We start from the raw sequence: 5,670 nt of genomic DNA, 5'->3' as shown, positions 1-5,670 counted from the left end.
ACAAGTGAACATGCTAGAAAGGCAATTGATGCATGTCCTATCTGGTGGCTCCAGGGAAGACCCCATGGCCATGGGGGCAGTCCCAGCTTAGTCCTTGTCTCTGTCGCCAAGGGTGAGCCGGTCACAGAGGTACCCAGTCAAGCCAACTTCTGGGGCCCCCATCTTGTGCAGGTCGGTCAGGTAGCCAGTGAGCTCCCCCAGGGTCTCCACCTGCTGGCGCAGCCAGTGAGCTCCCCCAGGGTCTCCACCTGCTGGCGCAGATAGTAGGAAGTGGCACAAGTGTAGGTCGCCTTGTCGGTGGCCAGCTGATGCAGCTCCAGAATGCTCTCGGTGACGGTCATCTCCAGGTGGAAGGCGCACTCCATGGCCTGGAGGCCCCTGAGCCAAGCCAAGTCTGGCTTGGCGATGTCACGCAGGGAGATGTGGCCGCCATGCTGGCTCTGCACAGACAGGAGCTTCTCAGAGTGCTCCATCCACTCGTGAGACTGGCACAGGAAGAAGCGTGCAAGGTTCTCCAGGGCCACATCGTCATGGTCGCAGTAGAAGGCCATGGACAGGTAGATGTAGGAGGCGTACAGCTGCAGCTGGATCTGGGTGTTGAAAGAGGCTTTGCAGTAGTAATTCTGTCGCACCTGCTGTGGCACGGTGGCCATGACAGGCAGCATGGGCTCAGTGAGCAAGTAGGGGAAGGATGAGCGGGAGGGTGGGTTGTGGAGCTGCAGTGCTGGAGCTGGTGGAGGTGGTACCCTCTTGGCAACTCCATTGTGGGGGAGATCGTGGCCAGGGAAGATGGGCTCTGAGCCTAGAGGAGTGTTAGGTAAGCCTGAGGTGATTCTGAGGTGTCATTGGAAGTGGACAATGGTGGCCTCTGGGAATTTTCTATTTAGTGAGGGTTAGGGGTCAGGGCTCAGGCTTGGGCACTGAGTTCCCTGAGCAACCCTGGTGACTCTACTCTTGCCATCTGATCTGCAAAATATTTTTAAGTTATTCATGAATAAAGTTCAAAGTTGTTGAGTAAGTCGCCTGGTTGATTTCTTTAAGTAACTTTTTTGAATATTGCCCAAATGTGATTATTTCATTAAATGTATGGCTTTTGTGATGTCATTAGTTATATTTAATATTACAAACCTTAATTTGAATGGCAGCTCACTTTAAGACTTCTATGTGTATGCTAATGACACTTTTGAAGGAAGGCGTTGGGTTGGGGATCAGGGGTCAGGGGCAGGGGCAGGGGCAAGAGTGCTGAGTGCCATCAGCAACCCAGACAACTCTGGGCTGGTCTTCCAAATCATATAATATTTTTAGAGGATATTCATGAATATAAGTACAACTTACCTGGATGGTTTCTCTAATAGAAAACAAAAGCTTGTGGTGCATTCCTAAAGTACTATTAACTATGAGGATGTATTTATCCCCCCAGTCTCCTTTTTACTCTTACAGTCATGCAACAAGCCTTGTTTTATTTTTTAATCATTCAGTTGCATTCTATACATCATATCATCATGAAGAATCTAGATATAAGTGTGTTCGCATATATATGTATATATATATGTAGGCATCAAATCATTTGATATATCAAGATGATACTAATATTGCACTTGGTTCATTGATTGCAATAAGTAAGCTGAGTGAGAAAGTTGTATACTCGTTATGTAAAACCTCACTTCAGTTTTTTAACTTTAGACTTTCATAATTTTGGAAATACAATGGAATACAATTTTTGTTCCTTCTGATTATGTCCTTTTTGAATTTCAACTAACTTCTGACATCTTTTATCTGATTTCTGGTGGAAATGTTAAAGCAGTTTCAAAATTACTGATAGCTTGCAGAATCAATAAATCCCAATATTTGTCTGAGAAAAACAACTAAACTTCAAAACATAGGTTATAAAAGATAAGTTTATATAGGCATTTCTCATATTATTGCCCTGAATGCTTTTTAATTTCAACCATGCTTATCTTGTCTGTCTAAAATGACTATAAACTTCATTTTTGGAGGGGCAGTACTGGGGTTTGAATTCAGGGCCTTGTGCTTACTGGGTAAGTTTTTTTTCCACTTGAGCCACAACCCTCAGCCCTTTTTTGCTTTAGTTATTTTTCCAGATAGGGGTCTCATGTTTCTGGCTGGAGCCGTCTGGGACTATGGGCCTCATAAGTCTTCCCTCCCATGTAGCTGGGATTATAAGCACAGGTCACCATGCTCAACTTGTTAGTTGACAAGGGGGTCTTGCTAACTTTTTTTCTGGGCTGGCCTGGAACTGTGATCTTTCTGATCTTTGCCTTCCAAGTAGCTGGAGTTACAAACCTGTACCACCACACCTGGCCCCCAAATTGCTGTAAACATCTTAAGGCCAGGATCCTTAGTTCTATCTATTTGTTTCCATTGCAGAGCTCTTTCTTCTCAGGGCTTAACAATTAATGATGTCCAAAGATTTTGTTTTAAGCTGTAGTATTTTAGTAATAATATGGTAATCACATTACCACATTAGAGTAGTAATATGGTAAATCCTATGTCAGATCATTTAAAGTGGTAGATCTCTTGTTAGTCTATTGGATGCACATCAACTAAAGTACTGGTATTCTGTACTTTATTTTGAAACTTTTGATAGCTCACAATACTAAGTTTGTTGTTGAAGGAAATGAAGGAAAGAAGGTAATATGCAATATACAGCAAATTTGAGTGATTTTTGTAGAAGTTAGTTACTTCTCCCTGGACACCAGGAAGGCTGGTTGATAAGATGTAACTAGGACCACATGTAGCTGTTAACAACTTTACATGATGAAAGACTGAAGACTGAGGGCATGAAATGTTTCTATTGAACAAATAATTATTTGTAAGCTACAGCCTATAAGGAACAGCATCTATATTATGAATATAGGATCTAGGAAATAATTCCATTAATTATTTTCCTCTGGTATTTATTAGACAGTTGTTCTTAGAACCAAGTTCTCCAAAGGTTTTACACTCCTATGTGGCAGTGTAATTCAGTTGATTATGACAGTATTTGTGGAATATATCATCAGCTTTAGGACATGACCATTCATATCATCACAAGAAACAGAAAATTTGCTACAATAGCACCTTTATTTTCACATTTCAAACTAATATTTCTTTTTTAAAATCTTGATATAATCCTAATGAACCTGGTTAGAAATGTTTAAGAATTAGCATTTTTGTTTTTTACCAGTGTTGATGCAAATATAAAATGTTATCCCACCCCAAATTAGAAGGCTGAGATAACTTTCTTTCCATAGTAGAATGTTATTTGAAAAGTTAAGTTCTGTGTTCTTGGGTTAAAACAGCAGCATCAAGGGGCTAGGGCATGGCAGAGCACACCTACTGTTCCAGCACTTGGAGGGTGGAGGCAGGAGAAACATGCATTTGAGGCTAGCCTGAGCTACATACATAGTGAGACCTTGTCTCAAAAAAAGAATGAGTAACTTAAAATTCACAGATTTGCCTTTTAAAAATATGAAACAAGGGTGGCTATTTCATCATATTTTAGTTCTTCCATATGTTGTCAAATTCCTATTCATGATTCAAATCTTTATTGAATGAATGCAATAAGTATTTTTCTAAAATAAAGGCATAGTATTTGTTATGAGCAGTAGATTCCTTAGCTTATCTAATGATAGATTAAAAAAAGAGGACAATATCTTCTGTTTAACTGATAAGAGTTTAGGAGCACATCACATAGGTATCATTAACCATTCAAACCAATTCCATTTGGTTTGTAGTTTTTATATCCTTCCAGAATTGAATTTATCTCCACTCCTGCCACCCAATTTACAAAGCTGTAGTTGCTATGCCAGGCAAGATGGAAAATCAGGCTCCAACCACTTTCAGAAATATGAAGGCATATCTTTATGATTCCTTTATTAGAAACCCTAGTATAAGGTTCCTACTCTTGTTTTAGTGGCATCTTGTGGAGACTGATTACGGAGATATGACACAGAAGGAGATTTTTAACTTTAGACCTCATTCTTAGTCTTGGGTAACTCAGCTATTTGAGGCTTTCTCAACTATGAAATAGAGATAATCATTTTTCAGTCTTTATGTATGCAGTAAGCATCAGAAAGAAAGCTAATAATACAGAGAATGTGAGTGTGCTTTGGAAATCTTAAAAGTCTACATTCATGCAATTATTTATCTGACTTTCTGAATTTCCTTTCCTTCCAAAAGGTATTAAGACCATGTTGTTTTGAGACTTCCAAATAGATCAAATACTGCTCCTTTGTGTGCATGCGTGTGACAACAAACACCAATATGGTAATTATAGCATAAAGAAATTCACACAGTTTCTCCAAGGAAAGCATATTGTACCGGGATTAGCCATAACCACTAAGCACAGGAGTACTTGAATCATCTTGTTGTGCAAATAAAGACATTTCTTCATTCTGAGCAACAGCTAAAATTGAGTGTGATACAGTTGGAGACTATCACACTGGATTAATATCATCGGAAACTTTCTTTTCCCCCATTGCTTCTTTACTTTGTGCCTTTGCAGCACCCTTCCTCCTGTCTTCTCTTCCTCCTTCTATTCTAGATATTTATATGCTGTCAATTTTGTAATGCCTGTGATATTAGGCAATTATATAAAGTCATCCTTTAATTCTCATCAAAACGTTTGTGAGTTTGATGGTATGGTTTCCATTTTTATACATGAGGAAACAAGCTCCACGAAGGACAAAGTCATATAACTAAATTGGAAGAGTAGGTATTCACATGTGTGATTTCTGACATGACATGGGGTTCTAGTTTTATGAAAAGTATATTTTAATGAATTTTTACAATAGAAGAAAATCTAGCTTTTTGATTGTATTTTTAGTGATATTGGAATCCTAAATCTCATTTTTCACCTGTCTTGGACACCATAGCCCTTCTAGTGAACCACAGTCCACAGACACATCTCAAACTATTGTTTAATTTACCTGAATTTTTATTTCCAAGGTAAATTCATTCACTTATGCACTGAATTATTTGAGTGGTTATTATCTTAGTTAAAAATGGGAAAATATATGGTATGTGTATATATATATATATATATATACATATATATATTTATATATGGTATCTATATGGTACAATGGGATGAAGGGGATGATTAGCACACTGACTGGCACATATAATGTTAAAGACTTTGGAGGGGGCTATCTCTACTGCCCCCTCCTTCAGGAACAAAGAGATTCCACAGTGTGGGCTGATGAGATGAGTGTAGGGTGAGCCAGGACAGCTCTCCCTATTCAAATAAAACTCAAAAATCCCTCACAGTTTCCACACCCAAAACAATATCCCCTCAAGCCTATCATAAATTCCTTAAAACAGCAAAGGCTACTAATTAGTTGCTTTAGCCCCTATAATAAATTTAAAATTCTTATAAAAGTTAATTTTAAAATACAAGCTACAAAGTAAACAACTAAAAATATAGATAGGTAGTAAATGTATTTTTTGAGAAGTTAAAGGAAAAAGAAATGTTTTTGGATGAGAAAGGATTTTGTAAAGAAGGGTTTGTTCTAAAGATTGTTTCAAATAGAAGGGATAAAGACAAGCCATCAAAGGGTTTAGTATGTTATATAAAGGTCTGAGTAAGTTTTAAAAGTGTATAATAAAAAAAGCTTTGATGTGTGATAAAGTTAAAGTTGAATATAATCTAAGAGTTGCCTAAAAGAT

At 38.3% G+C, this 5,670-nt stretch overlaps 1 pseudogene; it reads right to left on the bottom strand.

The window, feature by feature from the left end:
* Positions 1 to 653, bottom strand: LOC141410446 (ferritin heavy chain pseudogene; annotated as a pseudogene).
* Positions 654 to 5,670: the final 5,017 nt, after the last annotated feature.

Source organism: Castor canadensis, chromosome X (assembly GCF_047511655.1).
Source record: "Castor canadensis chromosome X, mCasCan1.hap1v2, whole genome shotgun sequence".
NCBI classification, from domain to species: Eukaryota; Metazoa; Chordata; class Mammalia; order Rodentia; family Castoridae; genus Castor; species Castor canadensis.
Note: the sequence above shows the minus strand (reverse complement) of the source record. Positions and strands in the feature narration are given on the sequence as shown.